General features: G+C 42.1%; 1 protein-coding gene across 2 annotated transcripts in view; it reads left to right on the forward strand.

Annotated features, from left to right (window-relative positions):
- Positions 1-20,525: 20,525 nt before the first annotated feature.
- The window catches only part of LOC124796284 (negative elongation factor D), a 192,341-nt gene continuing 192,111 nt past the window's right edge, over positions 20,526-20,755 (forward strand). Inside the window, exon 1 of one of the 2 annotated variants that reach the window (XM_047260402.1) lies at positions 20,526-20,709. The gene's annotated coding sequence lies outside the window, so the exon portion shown is untranslated. The remainder of the gene's footprint in view (positions 20,710-20,755) is intronic. The other variant, XM_047260401.1, reaches the window with a different exon arrangement.

Here is a 20,755-nt window from a genome sequence, read left to right on the forward strand (position 1 = left end):
ATCCTTGAGTGTTTTCTAATAACCCTGCTCGCCCATGGCACAGCTTTACTAATCTTGGCAAGTGACATTCGATGAGACTACATTAAACTTGTATAACTATCACCTTTGCAAAATCGAAGGATTACAAGAGGTTGTTCTGGTGATGATACTATAACTTTAAAATTTGTTTCTTTCTGTTGAATACTTGGAGCTACTAGCCTTAAGAGTACTTTGAATTTTCCACATATCATCCTGACGAAATTCTTAAAATTGCTTGTCTTCAATGTAGAGCTCCTTCAAGAAGGGATTATAAGTTCCACAGGTTTCTCTTTGTAAGAAAAACTTTCTGGTCTGGACAACATGCGTCTTTTTGGGTTGATTTTTGTGACAAACAATTACACTAAGAATTTTAGATCAAAGTGCTCATGCATCTTCAGAGACAGACTCAATTTTCTTTTCTGTAATAACAAACAACAACAAAAAACACAGAATGTGTGTGGTTGCAACAGTTTGAAACTGTTGTCAACATTTTCCAACAATTGATTACAGATTTAAATTTACTGAACTCACAACAATTGCAATTTTTCCAAATTTACAACAGTTGTGTATTTGGCTTTGTTGGAGCTGGTTTTCAGTGTGAATGTACCTTAAGAATCAAACCAAACATTTGAAAGTAGAAGTGGTTAACTGTGTAACAGAAGTATTAAGGTACTGAAATTCAAGTTTATATTAACCCATTAAGAGCCTTTCTGATGAGGTAAAAGATTTGTCTAAAGTTTTTGTAGCTATGTCAATATGGTCTGAATATCACAGTGGGATAAATAGTTTCGTATGTAGAAAACCTATCTGCCAAGCCCGAAAGAAAAATGAAGGAATTTCTAAAAGAAAACGGTAGTCAGATTACTGAAAAATTCGAAGTAGAGCTAAAGGAAGCGATAGATCAGACTTCTACTGAGGTATGTACTGAACTGGGCACCATAGTGCAAGCTGTAAAAGGTGAACTTAGTATCATGAGAAAAACGTTGACTCAAGATCAGCCTACCTGGCAACAAGAGGATCAAGCTCAACTAACTCAAGTTCAGGTAGACGACTTTCACAAAGTTTTATCAGTAGGAGTTTTGTGGAAGAACCTACCTAGTATTTGAATGGAATGTCTCCTCAAACATAGTTTCAGATGTTCCTTTCATTTTCATAAAATCTAATGGAAATGTATTGTTTAAAACGAGGTATGACACACAAAAGATTCATTTCATCACAGACTTTGTCCACAGCTAGGCTGCCCCATGGGCTACTGCGATGAGGAACATTGTCACTAGTATGAACAACTCGAAAATGCCCTTTTGGAAAAGTATTAGTCAAAATGCGTTCAAGGAAAACTAAGAATGGAACTCTTTAATCTGAAATTATACAATCCTGGACAAGGAAGCATAAGAAAGTATTTTGAAAATATTTGAACAAAACTCACTTCTGGAGCGACTCTACATCCAATAAAGATGTGTTACGTAATTCGAAAGGCAAGCTGCTGATTCCATCACAGAAAAGCTATTGCAGGTACCTGAATACAATTTGATAAACGAACTTGCAAGGGCTAATAGTAATAGAAATAATCATGGGAATGGAGTGAATAGGGAACGCCACCATGTCAGCAATATGGGAACAACCTCGATCAACCAGTTGACACCTGCGCCGGATTTGTTGCCCCGCTGCTAGCGCCTCGCGCATGTAGGGGCACGGATGGTGATTACATTGTTGACGATACCAAACGACAGTTGCGGTACGTGCATAGGCATACTTTTCACCTGAAAAACCTTGCATCCAGCAAATATGTCACTCGCATACGTATGAAGAATTTATCACTTACCACCACCATCAGCGAGGACAGCTCGCAACAAATGGAATAGAAATTCACCGTAAAACTCGCTGCTATCACGTTTTATACTAGCCTTGGCTGCGACATTCACAGCAGAGCACCCCAAACACTACTGAGTACCCATTGGCAGCCAGAGAATGTGTGACATAGGTGTGCAGAATAACTACCATCATTCGTGACTCCAGCTATGGGTATGTAAATGTTGACTTCACAGATCATAAGAGGAGGAGGAAGAACAATAATAGACACCATCTCGTTTATCAAAATAATGGACGACATCACTGGAATAATTTATTGCAAAAAAAGTAATATAAACAACCAGTGGCAGAATCAGATACCCTTCAATGGAAACAGTAACACTTACCTGCAATAAAATCCTGAAGTAAATCGTGAAGTTGACACTCATTGGAGTAACCAGAATCGCACAGTGAGTATTGACAAAGTCACAAATGGGACTCATTCTGTAGTGTTCAACAAACTAGTGTCAGCCACATTTAACCCTTCAATTCCGGCTATAGGATGGATTTGGGTTGAAACTGATTTCTATAGTCACCTATTCAGGTATAATGATAATGTAAGTATTGTCAAAACATTCAATTACAGCTTGTCAAACAGAGATGGTTATTAATTGATGATTTTTTTCATCATAGTACTCTGAATTGTGAAGATGAAAAATTAGTTCATGGTAAAGCCTTAGAGTCTACCAGTGTTACTCTCCAACAACAGGAGCAGTTGAAAGATTTACTGTCAAAGTATATTTGGGTGTTTGACATAAAGCCATGAGTAAGTAAAACCAAAGAATATTGCATGGAGATGCAGCCCCATGAAACTTTTTGTAAAAACACCTATTCAATTCCGTGGTCTAAGAGAGAGAGGATGTGATTCTAGAAATATGACGTATGTTCGAGTGGAGGGTCATCGAGCCTTCTTTCTCTTCTTACTGTAGTCAACTTCTTGCTGTGACCAAGCCTGATGGGAAAGTATACCTCATACTCGACGTATATCGCATAACTATGTTTATTCAAAGGCATCCTGAAAACTTGGAGGATCAACTAGAGGAGTTTTTCAGTGTTAGGTATTTATCTAGCATCGACATACGGTATTCTTACTGGCAGATTTTTCTCTCAGAATATTCGAGGAAATATACTGTGTTCATGTGTGCTAGATGTTCTAACCAATACAGCTGCTAGATTTGTGTGATTTATCGTGTAACTGAAATTTAGAAGATTTTTTTTTAGTGCTCATGTGAATGACTTCATACTTTTCGTGATTTAGAGTCAACTGCCACTTTTTGCAGCATACAGATATCTTGCTTAAATCATTTGGCAATCCTTTTTGATCGTATGATGACTTTACATGACGTTAAATGACAGTATCAACTGCAAAAAATCTACGAGGACTTCTCAGATTGCCTCCTAAAGTCGTTTATGTAGATCAGGAACTACAGAGGGTCTATAACACTTCCTTGGGAGACGCCAGATATTGCTTCTGTTTTACTAGTAACTGTCAGTTACTATGAATTGTGACCTTTGTGACAGGAAATCACGAATCCAGCCATGCAGCACAGATGATACTCCGTAGGGATAAAATTTAATTAGAAGACATTTTGAGAGACAGTGTCAAAATCATTCTGGAAATCAAAAATATGTTATTAATGTGACATTCCCTGTTGATACCACTCATTACATTATGAGAATAAAGAACTAGTTGTGTTTCACAAGAACATTATTTTCTGAATCCATGTTGGCTGTTTGTTAATAAGTCGTTTTCTTTGAGGTGATTCATAATGTTTGAGCACAGTATATGTTCCAAAATCCTACCGAAAATAGACATTAGTGTTATGGGCATGTAATTCAGTGGGTTACTCCCATTTCTCTTCTTGGGTATTGGTGTTACTCGCGCAACTTTCCAATCCTTGGGTACAGATCTTTCTATGAGCGAGTGGTTGCATATGGTATGGAGCTATTGTATCAGCATACTTTGAAAGGAACCTGACTGCTATACGATGTGGACCGGAAGCCTTGCAAGTGTTTTAAACTGCTTCGCTACACTGAAGATATCTGTTTCTAAGTTACTCATGTAGGCAGTTGTTCTTGATCTGAATTCTGGAGTATTTTTACTTTGTTTTGTTTTGCGAAGAGATTTCAGAAAACTGTATGTAGTAACTCTGCTTTAGTGGTGCTGCCATTAGTAACATCATTGTTCCTGCGCAGCGAAGATGCTGATTAGGTCTTGCCACTGGTGTACTTTATATACGACCAGAATCTCTTTGCGTTTTCCGCCAGATTTAGGGACAGAGTTTCGTCGTGGAAACTGTTAACAGCATCCCGCATTGAAGTTCGCACTAAATTTGGAACTTCTGTACAACTTCGCAAGTCTTTGGGATATTGTATTCTTCTAAACTTTGCATCTATTTTCGTTGTTTCTGCAATAGTGTTCTGACCTTTTTTGTGTACCATGGTATACCAGGACCATCCATTATTAATTTATTCTGTATATATCTCTCAGTTGCTGTAAATACTATTTCTTTGAATTTAAGCTTACATAGTCAGATTGGAGCTAGTGGAGACTGTTTCTTAGGAAGGTGGCAAGCAAATATTTATCTCCTTTTTTAGATACATTTATTTTGTGTTAATTTTTGGTGGGTTTGGATGTTAGTATTCAGTCTAGCTACAACAACCCAGTGGTTCTTTAATCCCTGGATCTGTCATGATGCTCCTTATTTTCTCAGAATTATTTGTTGCTAAGAGGTCAAATATGTTTTCGCAACAATAAACACTTAGAGTGGGCCCCTGAACTACCTGTTCAAAATAATTTTCTGAGAAGTCATTCAGTATGATTTCGGGCGACGTTTTGTGCCTACCACCTACTTTAAACATGTAGTTTTGGCAACATATCGAGGGTAGATTGAAGTCACCACCAACTATAATTGTATGAGTGGGGAACCTATTTGAAATGACACTTAAGTTTTCTTTGAACTGTTCAGCAACTGCGTAATCTGAATCCGGGAGTCAGTAAAAGGAACCAATTATTAATTTTTTCTGTTGTCAAGTGTAGCTATCCATAGTATATTACAGAAACTATCTACTTTAATTTCATTACGAGGCAAACTGCTTCTGACAGCATCAGACTCTCCATCACCAACTTTATTTAATCGGTTCTTCACGAATATCATCAGGTCCTTTGTAATAATTTCGACTGAACTTATTTCTGAATTTAACCAGCTTTCCATACCTATAAAGATTTGAGTTTCAGTACTTTTTATTAGGGCGTGGAGCTCTGGTCCTTTTCCAACATAGCTGCAACAATTTACAAATGCAATATTGATTGTTCCTGTGTCTACCGTCTTCCTGTATTCATCCTGAGTCTTTTGAAACTGAGCCTTTTTCTTGCACTTTCCTGAGACCCTCTAACCTAAAAAACTGCCATGTCCGCTCCACAAAGCCCCTGGTACCACTCTATGACTCAGGTCTAGGAACCTACAGCCTACACAGTCGCAGAACCCTCTGAGCCTCTCATTTAGACATTGCACTCTACTCTGTACCAAAGGATCGCAAATGGTTCTGTCAACAATGCTATAGACAGTAAGCTTCTCCTTCATATCACAAGCAAGACGGGCAGTTTTTACTACTTCAGTTAGCCCCCAAAACCAGAGATAATCTCGTCTGATCCAAAGGGGCACACATCGTTAGTACCAAAATGAGTCACCACCTACCCTATGCTTTCATGGCATCTGGAAGCACCAGCTTCACATCTGGAATGACTCCTCTCAGTATGTACACAGAGTGCATATTAGATTACTTTCCCTCCTTTGTAGACATATCCCTAAAGGGCCCCATTATGCACCTTATGTTGGAGCTCCCAACTACCAGTAATCCCACCCTCTGTTAATGCCCAGACCTTGAAGGCCTAGAGGATTCCTCTGGAACAGGGTGAGCGACTTCATCTGGCTAAGGGACTTCGTCAGTCACAGATACTGCCTGAAAGCTGTTCATCAAAAAAACCTGGGAGGTCTTCTAGCCTGCCTCTTTGAAAGTCCCTCACTGCTGGCCACACCTAAGAATGACCTCAACCATGGGTGAGACATCAGACTCAGTCTGGGCATTGCCTAGGGTGGCCACAGTAGTGGACTGATCAGGGTCATGCTGGATGTACCTTGGATCTCCTCATCCAGCCCCCTGTATTGATACCCACTGGCACCAGACTCAAGCTGCATGACTGAAGCCAGCACCACCTGGAGCTGTGGGGGAAGGATTACCATCTGGGCTCGCATCTGAATATAGCAACCACAGTTTCTATCCACACTAAAGATGTCTTAATAAATACACAGACATGAGCGAAATATAGGAGTTGAAGCTAAAGAACGCTGACAAAATGTGATATAAGTCACTCTTTATGATACGCTGCATCAGCTTGCAGTACTCTGATGCACTGCTGCTGCTGCTACCAGAACAATTGTCACTTAAGTGTGTATGTGGAGAAAACATCCTAACTGTACACCTATATGGCAAGAACCTATTGAATTGTTAGAAAAAACATTGTAGAAATTTTTATCTTTTTTATTTTTTATTGGTGTTACTGCAAATTTATCAAAATTCAAGTTTGTGCAAAACCAGATCAAATTCCTTGGTCATGTAATTTCATCTGAGGGTATAACACTCGACCCTGAGAAACTGTATGCTGTTAAGAACTTTCCATTTCCAAAGAAGAAATGGCAACTGAAGGCTTTTATAGGGTGACGTTCATTTTTAGGCGATTTGTGCTCCATCAGTTGTGGAATATCAATGCCTTATTAGACCGTTTACAGAACAATAGTTCATGGAACTGGACAGAGCATTGTAAGAAAAATTTTGAGGCTATAAAGCATATGTTAGTACATTCCAACATATTGTATCATCTAGACATGTCGAAAGATTTTTGACTTGCCTCTAATGCCTTATATTCTGGCCTGGGGGCATGCCTCTTTCAATTTATACACAATAAAGAAAAAGATGAAGTAAAGATGATCAGCTTTGACAGTCATGCATTCAGACCTTATATGAATGCAAATGGGGATAATCTGCAACTGAACTAGAGTCTTTGGCTATTATATAGATTTTTTAAAAAGTTTACTATCAATTGTTGTCAGAAATGTTAAAATTTACAGTGATCATCGAGCCTCACGTAAACTGTTACACAATTGTCTTGCCTGTTGGACAATGTTTTCTCACTCATATGAGTTTGAGATTATGTACATAAAAGGAAGTGACTGTATCACTGCTGACATCTTACCAGGATTGTTCAGGGAACACCCAAATTTTAAGATCTGGTAGAGCAAAACCAAATTCAAAATTATGCTCATGAAAGATTCAAAGTACGAGCATTATTTTCTAGACATGTGTAAGAACATGAAGGGGTTACAAAGTAATGATCCTAGATGGAGTAAGGAGAAGCTTCTTCTTCAGGAACTAAATAATCCAAAGACAAAACAACATTATCAGTTATATGAAGGTCTTTTGTTCTACAGAAGAGATGTCTCATCTGACAAATGTTGTGTGTGTGTTCCTGGCATCTGTCAAAATGCTCTCTTGTGGCATACTCACTATGTATGAGGCCATTATAGCGCGAAGAAGTGCTGCAGGAAATTGAACCCCCCCAACTGAAAGCTTGTATAGTCTGCTAAAAGGCAAAACCTTTGGAATTAGGTAGAGACGGAATTGCATCTGATGTTACCTACAATACCTTTGAGTTTTGTTTGTGTGAACCTTTCAGTGCCACTACCTTCTGCCAGTGGGGGGATCAAATATATTGTTGGCTTGTATGACATCTTTTCTACGTATGAAAGTTCTATGCAGCGAAATCAACCGCTACCAACTAAGCAATAGGGCAGTAAATGACTATATTCCTTGAATCGATTTCGTCTGATAACTCATTAAACCCACTTGTATTAAATGGAGGGAATTTTTGAAAGATCAGCATATTAGGCAAATGATTCAAACCCCAAGCCAACTCTAGGGAAGCAATCTTTCATGAGTTTAATCGTTTTATGAGGACCTACACACCTCATCAGCAGACCAAATGAGTAGAATTTCTCAGTGTGTTCGAAGAAATAGTGAACTACCTTTGTACATATTACACTTCACACACACCAGCTGATTTAATGAAAGGGAGCAAAGAAAAGAATGAATGGCTGAAGCTTGTTCCATATATGCCACGAGCTGAGGAAACACTGGAAGAAAAAAATTAAACAAATGTTGATCTCTCTCAGGGAAAATGCTAATCTGCGAAAGGCACAGTGTGGTGAGAGGCTAGGTAGAATGCGAGCACACTCTGTAGGCGAGAAAGTGATGTTGTAAACACCCTATAAAGTTTCACTGATATCAAGAAAGCATAAGAAATGGCCGTTACTCTACACTGACCATTCCAGATAATCCAAATTCCCCACGAAAGTATTTAGCTATCACCCTACCCAAACATGAGGAAAATTATAGGTCTGTGCCCTCATCATGAGTTGAAGAAGTTTTCCTGTAACTGAAAGCATATATTGAATGAATCCATAAAATAGGATGAGTATAGCTTTAGTCATACAGTTGTATTAATTATAGTGAATATAATTTTGTGCTCAATTAATAATGTTAAGAAATGGGGAATGTAAATGGCCATGTAGAGGAAATGCCTAATTCATACGCAAATGTTATTGGTGTAGCAAAAGCAGCTAGGACATAGATGAATAGACTCTTGTTTAAGTGAAACCATGTACTTGATGTGTCAGAGGAGAATGTTTGCGTAGTATGACAACACCAACATTAGGTTAAATATTGATTAAGGGCATCAGGGCCATTGGACATGATCAGTTTCATACGTAAGTAAATGCAGGGGGCGAAAAATTAACAGCCCTCTAAAAATTATGAAAGTGTTTATATAATATATGAGCGAGTGTTTTTAAAAAAACTTCACACATAATACACACAGCCAGTCAAATGCTATATCCTTACAAAATAATCTGCTGAAGTACTGAGTGCTTGTAGTCATAAAGTTTAGGCAAAAGACCATATTGTAAGCCTATCTGACATCTGTAGCTAAGCTCTAATTTAATTGTGTTGGTATGTTACCTAATCATCATGCCCCTGAATCTGGGTCAATCAGTTTTCTGTCTGAATTAGAGAATATGTTTTCTGCCAAGTGATTTTAAGTCTGATGAGCAAAAATGCGATAAGCATTGCGTGTTGTGTGGAATATAAATATATAAAGTGACCAATAGTTACACTCAAATAAGTATAGATAATGAAGATTCCTAATGACAGAATGACTGTCATTGATGTAAATGTTGAAGCAATAGTTTTGTAATGGATGGTGATGAGACATATTCACTCTTTGCTTGCATGAAATTAATGTAGTAAAGAATTTTATGGCAACAAGATGATGTAAGGTTAATGCATTATAAAAATGATTTAATTAAATGACCACTGTGTCAGAAACTCCGTAAAATTTGTTAAGCAGACAGTGTTGAGTGAGCCCAGGAACAAAATTACCTGTATTACCAATAAGCATAGAACGCAGAATATTACTAAAATGTTGGAATAAGCACACAGTAGTAGCAATGAATTTTCTTTTACTTATTGTATGAATTACCATGTTCATTTAAATTTGTAGATGTATATATCTATATGCATCAGTAATAAGTTTTGTCACTAACAATAGCTATAAGGTATGTCATATAATTGAAAGGGCACGGCCGACTTCCTTCCCCGTCCTTTCCTAATCCAATGACACCGATGACCTCGCTGTTTGGTCTCTTCCCCCAAACAACCAACCAATGAAATGTTAGGGCATTATACATGCCAGCAACTGTATTCTAATCGAATTTATTGTGAGTTAGGCCTAGAAATGTGTATTTAAAACACTATAAAAATCATTAATAATGGAAAATGACAAATACACATAAAAAAGTTTTGCATCATCCTGTTTTCCGAGAGTTCCAGAACCTGTACAGAAAATTGGAACAGAGATCAACATAAACATCATTTCCTCACTTTTTATTGCACATCTTAAACATACATTCTGTGTTGTACCACCATGCAGCGAGACCTTCAGAAGTTGTGGTCCAGATTGGTGTACACACCGGTACCTCTAATACCTAGTGGCACGTCCTCTTGCACTGATGCATGCCTGTATTCTTCGTGGTATACTATCCTCAAGTTCATCAATGTACTGTTGGTCCAGATTGTCCCATTCCTCAACCGCTATTCAGTGTAGACCCCTCAGAGTGATTGATGGGTCCCGTCGTCCATAAGCAACCCTTTTCAATCTATCCCAGGCACTTTCGATAGGGTTCCTGTCTGGCGAACATGCTAGCCACTCTAGTCGAGCGATGTCGTTATCCTGACGGACGTTATTCACAAGACGTGCGCGATGAGGGCGCGAATTGTCGTCATTTAGTCGAACGCCTCGCCAATATGCTGCTGACATGGTTGTATTATCGATCGGAGGATGGCATTCACGTATTGTAAAGCCGTTACGGCGCCTTTCATGACCACAGCGGCGTATGTCGGCCCCACATAACGCAACCCCAAAACAGCAGGGAACCTCCACCTTGCTGCACTCGCTGGACAGAGTGTCTAAGGCGTTCAGCCTGACCGGGTTGACTCCAAACGCGTCTCCGACGATTGTCTGGTCGAAGGCACATGCAATACTCATTGGTGAAGAGAAAGTGATGCCAATCCTGACTGGTCTGTTTGACATGTTGTTGGGCCCATCTGTACCGCGCTGCATGTTGTCGTGGTTGCAAAGATGGACCTCACCAGAAATGTAGGGAGTGAAGTTTCATATCATGCAGCCTACTGTGTACAGTTTGAGTCGTAACACGACGTCCTGTGGCTGCACGAAAAGCATTATTCATCACGATGGCGTTGCTGTCAGGGTCCCTTAGAGCCATAATCCGTAGGTAGCGGTCATCCACTGCAGTAGTATCCCTTGGGCGACATGAGCAAGGCATGTCATCGGCAGTTCCTGTCCCTCTCTGTATCTTCTCCATGTCCAACCAACATCACTTTGGTTCACTCCGAGATGCCTGGACACTTCCCTTGTTGAGATCCCTTTCCGGCACAAAGTAACAATGTGGACGCGATCGAACCGTGGTGTCATTTCTAGGCATGGCTGAACTACAGACGACACGAGCCATGTACCTCCTTCCCGGTGGAATGACTGGAACTTATCAGCTGTCGGAGCCCCTCCGTCTAACAGGCGCTGCTCATGTCTGGTTGTTTACATCTTTGTGTGGGTTTAATGACATCTCTGAACAGTGAAAGGGACTGTGTCTGTGATACAATATCCACAGTCAACGTCTATCTTCAGGAGTTCTGGGAAATGTGGTGCTGCAAATCTTTTTTATGTGTATATTATGAAGTCATCCAAAAAATTTAAGTCCACCTGGAAAGCCATGCAGCATCTTACGGAGCAGAAGTCAATTCACAATTGTATTTGGTTATCATAGGATTGAAAATAGAGAACTGAATAATATTGTATAAACTTGTTGTAGTTGGGATTTACAGTCATAAAAGTCCACCTCGGTAGATGAGTGGTCAGCATGACGGCTTGCCGTCCTACTGCCCAGGTTCGATTCCCGGCTGGGTCAGGGAATTTTCTCCGCTCAGGGAATGGGTGTTGTGTTGTCTTCATCATCATTTCATCCCTATGCAGCGCGCTGGTCACCCAATGTGGCGTCGAATGTAATAAGACCTACACCACAGCGGCCGAACCTGCTGCAGCCCGGTCTCCCCCTCATTGTCCATCTTCCATGATGGCTTCCTCTGCACACCCACTACAGGAGTCAGCTGTGTCCCCTTCCAGACCACCTGTGGCTGTATCCCAGACACAACTCCACCAGCCCCCTCGGGTCTTGTCACCTGCATTTTTATTGAAAATGGCATTAAACAGAGGAAGACAGAGCTGAATGCCTTCCTCTATGACCATTGTGTGGATATTTTACTTGTCACTGAAACACACCTTAAACCAGCAGACGATTTCCGCCTTCGCAACATGGTGTGATACCGCCTTGACCGCCGTGGTGGGGGCACAGCTGTGTTCCTCAACAAAGCACTTGTCCATACCCAGGAGACTCTTCAGCCAATGGAACACGTAGAGGCCACAGCGGTTACCATTTCCACATGCCTTGGTGCCGTTACCTTCGCAGCAGCATACTTGAGCCCAAACCAGGGCCTGCTGGAAGCGGATCTTCGCACGTTGACGTCCTTCAACAGGCTCATCATTGGGGCGGATCTCAATGCCAAGCACCCGGCTTGGCATTCTCGGGTCTCTAACCCCAAAAGCAGCTTCCTCCTTGACCTGGAGGACACTTTAGCACTGTCAGTCTATGGTCCTTACGAACCTACTCACATCCGAATCCGTTCCAACTGCCAGCCAGACGTTCTGGATGTGCCATATTCAAAAACGTCGCCGCTCAGTTTTTCCTGGAAGTTCTCTATGCACTGGCCTCTGACCATGACCCAGTCCTCCTGTACTTCACCGATGCTGCTCTTTCATTTGATGTTCGTTCCACTGTGACCCACACGGATTGGGACAATTTCGCCAGGGTACTTAATAGCACCACTAAGCATGACCTTGACTTGACAACCCTGTCCAATATCGTCCATGCTGTAGATTACCTTACCGCCAAAATCCAGAAAGCAGTGAAGCTATCCACCTCCACTATCCTCGGGCCTTAACACCACTGGACTATTTGCCTCCCTTGTTACGGGAACTGAAAGTGTAAAAGAACCGCTACCGCCACGCATTGGAAGCAGTTCCGTGATCTTCGGGACAAACGCCAAATAAGGTGCCTGAAGCGCGAATTCTGCCACTGGCTCGCTGACTGGAGGTCCGAATGATGTCCACTTTCCTCCTACACCATAAGTCCGACTGGGCTGTCATTCACGCCCTGCGATCTTCTATGCCAGCGACTGCCCATCCTCTTCACACGGCAGTGGGCTTGTCGTATGATACCCTCCAAATTGTCGAAACGTTGGCAGATGTGTTCGAGACCCAAAACCATCTCCTTGTCCAATACCTTTCGCCAGACGAACTACGAAACGAACACAATGTCTTGACAGCTGTTGCTGCTTTTCGCATCCATCCACCTCAGTCTACCCCTAACTTGACGTCCATGGCAGAAGTCCAGCGGATCCAACGATGGAAATGTGGCCAATCAGCCCCCGAATTGGACGGAATTTTACATGAACATCTTTGCCACCTATCGCGCAAGGCTCTACTCTTGTTCACCAAGATCTTAAATGGTTGTCTCATGCCTGGCCTTCTCCCCTCTCAGTGGAAGCAAGCCAAGCTCATTTCGATCCCCAAGCGGTTCAAGGACCCTACAGTCCACAACAAGAACAGGCCCATCAGCCTTTTAAACACCATGGCGAAAGTCTTTGAATCGGTGGTCCTCCACCGACTTTCCCAACCTCTGGCGGCTGGAACAATCCGACCGGAACAGCTCGGCTGTACTTCACACCTCACTGCCGAACTTCAGGTCCTCTGAAACACTGAACACCTCAGAAAAGGCTTCAACGCCGCCAAGTTGTGGGGCGGCGGGTGGAATAATAGAATAAATGTTTTGTATTTATGCTGTTTGCCGTTCTCAACACTGACTCTCTAACTACAATATTGGCAACCAGAAAGTGGTCAGCAAAACGTGAAGCCTGTAATTAGAATTCCTAGTGCCCACTTCATATGAGAAATACATTTATAGCTACAGCTTATAGCTCTGAGAAATTAGGAGATTGTCTGGGATTCATAATCAAAAACCATTCTCTCTAAAATGTTCACTATATTCTGAAAGTCACAGACCAAAAAGAATCCACACAATCTAACTACCAGAGCAGTTCAGAGTCTAATGCGCTGATGCCACTATAACTGTTCAAATTAAATGTTTAAGTGAATGCTCGCCATAATTTGATGATAATGTTCATCAAACGCCACGCTAATAATGGTAGAATGTCTGTCCTGCGGCGGCACGTGAAAATACGACATACGCAAACTAAAGATAGATCATTAACGTCATCCCAAAATTAACACTTCACTCGAAAACGATTTCATGGTTACGTGTATCCCGAGTAACTTATTACGGCATCCGAGGCTGTTTATATCAACGATACCGACGCGACGCGACTCCCGGCACAGGTGGTGCGCTAATCAGTGTCTGGAGAGAACTGGGGCCTTCCTTTCTTTTCGCGCAGCGTTCTTACATATAAACCCGCGGTGCGGACGGCTAAGGGAACGCCTGATCAAATCTGCTCTCCCGACTAGCCGCTGGGCTAGTAATGCACCACTTTAAGTTATCGAATAAATCATTGCTTCCTTTGCTGATGGCTGATGAAGCTTTCAATTTAATTGTGCAATCAGCACACAAGTAAGTAATCATAATAAACGTCTGACGTGGCTAAGTCAAATATTTTGGGCGAGAGAATTAATTTAATTACGCTACACGCAGTAGACGAGCTCTGAACTTGCTCTTTGGAGATACGCTATCGCTATAGTTTTATAGTTATTCAGTTGAAACTTCTCACATCTTTATGATTATAGCGGATCTCCCTTCTACTTAAATTTAAACATCCCAGCTTTATTTATTCGCCTACTTAATCTATCTTGCTTCCTTAATTTCTAAGACAAAAACCAGAAAATCATGAATTTCAACTAAAATTTTAATTTGTGCGATCCAGGATACTGTTTCTACTAAATTATTATGCAAAAGGAATCTAAATATAAATTTTTAAGTTTCTAGCTCTTTTCTGTTGCGCCAATGATTTTTAAAGAAAAACATCCAAATTTCGAAAATAGTTACAGTTATTGAACTGATATCCAACACATATTGATTTTGTATTACTCCTGACATGCTAGAAACATTTCAGGTTATTTACTTCATTTTAAAGTATTGCGCAGTATTTACGACGTCATAGCTAGTTACAGCGGACTACGCTGGCACACAATGGAAAGACTGATGTGAATTTTATAAGGCGTGAGTATGCTGCTTCCCTACAAAGCCGACAGCTGCCGTTTTTCTGGACTTGCAGAACGCCTATGATAAGATCTGGTTCGACAATCTCGTGCACAAGATGCTGACACAGACCCCTATACTGGATATCTATGTGAAGATTGTGGATCACTTCCTCCGTGGTAGGACTTTCCTCATGGCTCACTGGGGAATGAGTTCTGGTATTCGCCGATTGACAGCTGGCACTCCACAGGGATCTGTGCTATCTCCCATTCTCCCATTCTTTTTAACATCTACATGTGAATGATATGCCGGTCATCCCCGAGCGCCACCTGACACAATATGCTGATGACAATTACTCTATATCACTGGACATAGCACTGACGCTGTCATCGCCCGCCTCCAACGGCAGGTGGATGCCACCATCACCTGGTGCCAGACAAACAAAATCGCTCTTAATGCCATCAAAACTATGACGGTCAATTTCACGAAACGGCGCCCAGTCCTCCGCCGCAATATTTTGATTGCAGGCGTGCAGGTGCCCTGGTCCTCGACTACCACCTATCTCGGGGTCCGGATGGACCACAAGCTGCTGTTCCACTGTCATGCAAAGTATGTCGCCAACAAGGGGCGTAGGGACCTTAACCTGCCTACAATGCTCCATATCTACCAGGGCGTTATCCTGCCTGCCCTCACATGTGGCTCCACTGCAATGGTCATGATTAGTGTCACCAGGATGCGGATGTTGCAGCGCCTGCAGAACAAGGTTCTCACGTGGAGCCTGCACGCCCCGCCACTCACGTTGATTGTGACGCTCCATGAGGAAGCAGATATCGTCCCCCTCAAGGAGACCATACGCAACAACGCACAGCGGCTCTATGAGAAAGTGGCTGCCCTACAGGACACAGTCATTGGGGTACGCCATGTTGGGTCTACACATCCACGTCGCTGGCATCGCCATCCCGTTCTGCTGACCATCCTAGTGGAATCAGCTTCTGAACAGGACTAGCCCTGGGCCCGGGACGCCCATCACTGTTGCCTCCTTTGCTAGGACTAGCCTGCTATTCTACGTCCACGACATTCGAATCCTACCTGCCCATGTCGGACTACGTTTTTGTGCCAGACATAAGAGTACTGTCAGCGTTGCAGTGTGTTACGGGACTCCAAGCCCCACAGCCACACCTCCAAAGTGTATTGCAGTGGCGCAGGGTCACTGCCCTATGGTTTATATTTACTGGCTCACCAACATAGACTGCAGAAGGCTGGTGATTCTGTAGTGTACCGCATCACACAGAAAAAAAACCATGTTGTAGGGCTCACTTACGAGAAATCCGATTAGAACACAGTTTCTGGCATGTCTAATGACTTGCAGGGAAATACACCCACTACAACGTTGAAAGAAATTAAATTGGTTGAAATATATAATATTTCCATGTTTCTTAGTCCAGTAGGCGCAAGCGCACTCCTAAATACCATTATTTTCCCGAAGAGTAATTATTCACCTGGTATTGATCATAATCCGAATTATGTATAATTCTAGCAGCAAAAAAAAAAAAAAAAAGAAAAAAGAAAAATTCTCTCTCCTCCATTAGATACATGCAATTCATCCTTATCAAGTGGTGTCTTCCCACAGCAACTAAAAACAGAAAAAGTAATTTCCCTATATAAAAAGGTGATCAGTATTGTTTGGGCAATATATACCTGTGCCACTGCTGTGAGGGTTTTCGAATGTTATTGAAAAAGTGTTCCATTCACAATTAACTACATTCTTCGACAAGAGTAGTATTACTTCTGGGTGTCAGCATGGCATCAGACCACACCGATCAACTGAAACAGCCACTTTCAACCTAACTAAATCATATCTTAAATGCAGTGAGCAATCACAGAAAAATCTCAGATTTGTTCTCAGATCTAACAAAAGTTTTTAATGTGACGGATCATTCTGTGCTCCTGAGAGTGCTTGAATGGTATGGTGTAAAAGGTGCTCCAAACAAGTGGATTAAATCGTGTTTGGAATGTTGCTCGCAGGTGACTGAAATAAAATATGTGGAAGGAAATGAACTCCAGGTACATCTTTCAGATCCGTGTGGACGAAGCCATGGCGTCCTACAGGTCTCAGTTATCGGTCGATTTCTGTTTTCTTATTCATTAATGATTTCCCATTACGCTTTAGGCACTCAGAACCAGTACTGTTTACAGATGACATGTGTCTATTGACTGAAGGAAATAAAGTGGACGATTTTACTGAGGGTGCATAACATATTATGAAATAAGTATCCCAATGGTTTGCCAGAATCAGGCTAGTAGTTAACCCCTCAAAAATGGTTCCCATGAATTTGCACACAAACGAAACTAAAACTGAAGCACATTCAATAATACACTCCTGGAAATTGAAATAAGAACACCGTGAATTCATTGTCCCAGGAAGGGGAAACTTTATTGACACATTCCTGGGGTCAGATACATCACATGATCACACTGACAGAACCACAGGCACATAGACACAGGCAACAGAGCATGCACAATGTCGGCACTAGTACAGTGTATATCCACCTTTCGCAGCAATGCAGGCTGCTATTCTCCCATGGAGACGATCGTAGAGATGCTGGATGTAGTCCTGTGGAACGGCTTGCCATGCCATTTCCACCTGGCGCCTCAGTTGGACCAGCGTTCGTGCTGGACGTGCAGACCGCGTGAGACGACGCTTCATCCAGTCCCAAACATGCTCAATGGGGGACAGATCCGGAGATCTTGCTGGCCAGGGTAGTTGACTTACACCTTCTAGAGCACGTTGGGTGGCACGGGATACATGCGGACGTGCATTGTCCTGTTGGAACAGCAAGTTCCCTTGCCGGTCTAGGAATGGTAGAACGATGGGTTCGATGACGGTTTGGATGTACCGTGCACTATTCAGTGTCCCCTCGACGATCACCAGTGGTGTACGGCCAGTGTAGGAGATCGCTCCCCACACCATGATGCCGGGTGTTGGCCCTGTGTGCCTCGGTCGTATGCAGTCCTGATTGTGGCGCTCACCTGCACGGCGCCAAACACGCATACGACCATCATTGGCACCAAGGCAGAAGCGACTCTCATCGCTGAAGACGACACGTCTCCATTCGTCCCTCCATTCACGCCTGTCGCGACACCACTGGAGGCGGGCTGCACGATGTTGGGGCGTGAGTGGAAGACGGGCTAACGGTGTGTGGGACCGTAGCCCAGCTTCATGGAGACGGTTGCGAATGGTCCTCGCCGATACCCCAGGAGCAACAGTGTCCCTAATTTGCTGGGAAGTGGCGGTGCGGTCCCCTACGGCACTGCGTAGGATCCTACGGTCTTGGCGTGCATCCGTGCGTCACTGCGGTCCGGTCCCAGGTCGACGGGCACGTGCACCTTCCGCTGACCACTGGCGACAACATCGATGTACTGTGGAGACCTCACGCCCCACGTGTTGAGCAATTCGGCGGTACGTCCACCCGGCCTCCCGCATGCCCACTATACGCCCTCGCTCAAAGTCCGTCAACTGCACATACGGTTCACGTCCACGCTGTCGCGGCATGCTACCAGTGTTAAAGACTGCGATGGAGCTCCGTATGCCACGGCAAACTGGCTGACACTGCACAAATGCTGCGCAGCTAGCGCCATTCGACGGCCAACACCGCGGTTCCTGGTGTGTCCGCTGTGCCGTGCGTGTGATCATTGCTTGAACAGCCCTCTCGCAGTGTCCGGAGCAAGTATGGTGGGTCTGACACACCGGTGTCAATGTGTTCTTTTTTCCATTTCCAGGAGTGTATGTATGGATAACCATAACATTAGTGCTGTTACTGAAACCAAGTTTCTTAGGATTCACATCCAGGAAAATCTTAAATGGAACTCACATACCACATTTCTAAATTAAAAACTAGCAAAAATAAGTTATGTAGGAAGAATTCTTCGCAGCAATACTATTGGAGAAACAGTTACCGCAGAATACTTTGCTTGTGTACGTTTGGTACTGAAATATGGTCCCATTTTCTCTGGAAATGTACATGGGACCAAAACAGTTTTCAAGAAACAAAAGGCAATTATAGGAACAGTGAAACAAACAAGTAGCAGAAAACCAGGCAAATTTTTATTTACAGATCTTAAAATCTTACCCCTTCCCTGCATTTACATATTGGAAGGAGTAAAGCATGTTAAAAAAGATATAGGCTATTGAGAAAAAAACCTTTTTGCTCAAAAGAAAATTGTCCTTTATCATAGTACCAGATTAGAGAGTGATATACATGTTATTCATTGCAGCACCACATGATGCCAAGAAGGTGTAGCCTTTATCATGGAGGAAGAAAACTACACAACAGATCATTAAAACATATAAAATTTCTTCCTGAACTACAAAACTTTAAAAGGTTTGTGACAGCGTATCTGCAGCAAAACTGCTACTATTTAATCTCACCGTATCTTATGCATAAAATACTTTACTTCATACTTTCAACTGTAGAAATAAATAAATGGTAAACGTACAGTATTTAATCAAATGTGTAATTATTCACTGTATGGATCCACTTTGATGTAAAAATATAAATGAATTATCTTTGATGGTAGTAAAACGAAGAGCTAAATTGGTTTTCAGTACAATAACATGTGTATAAAGCCGGGTTCACACACGCAACGGAAGTATCGCAAGTCAAGTCATTCTGGAGTGGCGCTGTGAGCTACCGTTTACACAGGACGCCACAAATTCTACGTAATTGCGCAGTTTGCAAAATGGCGTCACCTGCCTCAGCTGAAATGATTCGGGCCTGCGTTAATGTTGTAGCGCAAATTGTGGCATTAGAACTGAGCGAAGAGTTAACAACAAAGAAACGGATTAAACGGCTGTACATATTACTAAATAAGATGTTTTGGAAACATAATAAACGTAAAATATTACTTACCAAAGTGTTTCTCGTCTATCTTGTCTCGACTACATGTTTTAAGAACCGGTCTGCAGCTTCAAACCAAGCAAGGCTGGGTTTATAAATACAGTCTGTAGACGCACCACTCTTAAGTGATTTCAGCACTTTTTTATGTTCATTCACGTAAGCATTTCGAATTTTTAATTTTGTTGTAGCTACATCAATTCCAGGTGCATATTCACGCATACTGTTTACTATTTCAATTAATGCAGCATCTCTCAAATTTCTGTCTTTGTATGATTCGCTTTTGTGGTCCCAAAGGCATTCTCGTTCTTGATACACCTCCAAGAATCTCATAATTGTCGCTGTTGACCCCTTTTTCGACATATTAATAGCAAACGCACAAACAAAAGCACTTTCTGCGAACGAATCCTCATTATAAAGGTTTGAATCCAGCCGCGAGGTAGCAATCGAATGACGTTATTCGATTGTGGAGAAGGCAAAATGGCGCAACAAAGTAGAACCAAGTTCAACTTTTCGTGGCGTGACAAAAGTTGCGCTTCTTAAATGGCGCCACCGAAAACTGGGACTTCAGACATGCAACTACAAAGCAACTGCAGTTTGCCATTAGCAGTGGCGATACTTTTGTTGCCTGTGTGAACCCGGATTAATATTTGTACTGAAAAAGAGATTTATATGGATAAATAAATTTCATGCTTGAATGGAACGGAAAGGTGCCCTAGTAACTGACAGAATGCGTAGTACTGTCTGTTATGTACTACACGTTGGTTCCTAGAAGTAGATGCAGATGCATCTGAAATCCATGCATTTTGATATTGCGTTGGCGCCAATCATCACTTCTTGCCAATAACGAGCAGTTATTGTACTTGTAACTTTGACATGTAATCATCTTTGAGAATATAGTTGTATTGTTTGTAAATGGTGGAGAGGAGATTTATTTGTTGTACGTAGCCGGCCTGTGATTTTATTTGAGGTATGTAGTTGAGAAGAATCCATATGTAAGGCTCAACTTCTGTGCTTCTTAATTAAATTACTTAAGCTTTA

This window comes from Schistocerca piceifrons, chromosome 4 (assembly GCF_021461385.2).
Source record: "Schistocerca piceifrons isolate TAMUIC-IGC-003096 chromosome 4, iqSchPice1.1, whole genome shotgun sequence".
NCBI lineage: Eukaryota > Metazoa > Arthropoda > Insecta > Orthoptera > Acrididae > Schistocerca > Schistocerca piceifrons.